The sequence below is a fragment of the Lepus europaeus genome, chromosome 9 (assembly GCF_033115175.1).
Source record: "Lepus europaeus isolate LE1 chromosome 9, mLepTim1.pri, whole genome shotgun sequence".
Taxonomy (NCBI): domain Eukaryota; kingdom Metazoa; phylum Chordata; class Mammalia; order Lagomorpha; family Leporidae; genus Lepus; species Lepus europaeus.
This window is the reverse complement of record NC_084835.1, coordinates 110,981,630-110,982,238: the sequence shown is the minus strand read 5'-3', so window position 1 is coordinate 110,982,238 and position 609 is coordinate 110,981,630.

Sequence of the window (609 nt, the reverse complement as noted above, 5' to 3'; positions counted from 1 at the left end):
ATAAATAAATAAACACACTATTCAATTTAGTACCTAAAGAAGATTTGGCAAAAACTCTACTAAAATGTTCACTCAATAGAATTCCCCTTATCCAAAGTCTCCCTGTGGAAGTCATTTAATTGTGTGTTACAAGTCTTCAAGGTGCTTAAGGCATTGAATGAATTTATTAGAGTCAATACAGAATTTTGAACTTAAATTAGTGATTTTATATTTACATACACGACTGAATCAAATATTTAAAAACCCAAGCAAAGTCAAGGCCCTTAAAAGGGCTTTTTTGAAGGCAGACAAGTGACTTATTCAAGATCTCACTGAAATACACAAAGCAAGAGAATCTAATCCTTTCAAACAGTTCTCATTGACTTTGACCATGTCACTCAGGCAGCACTCAAGTAAAACCCCACAGATAAAGTCAGAACGATTTTGAGACTGTATCTTCTTCCATGATTACCAATCCAAAGAAGAACTTGGAAGAGAGCCTAGACTTATTTTGCACATGCACAGACTGAGGCACAGAGGTGTGTGAGGCATGAACTGCTTTGGGGCCACAAGGCAGTTCCCTGTTTGCCCCTGCACCTCCTTCATGACTCAGCCTAACTTAGCCCTGTC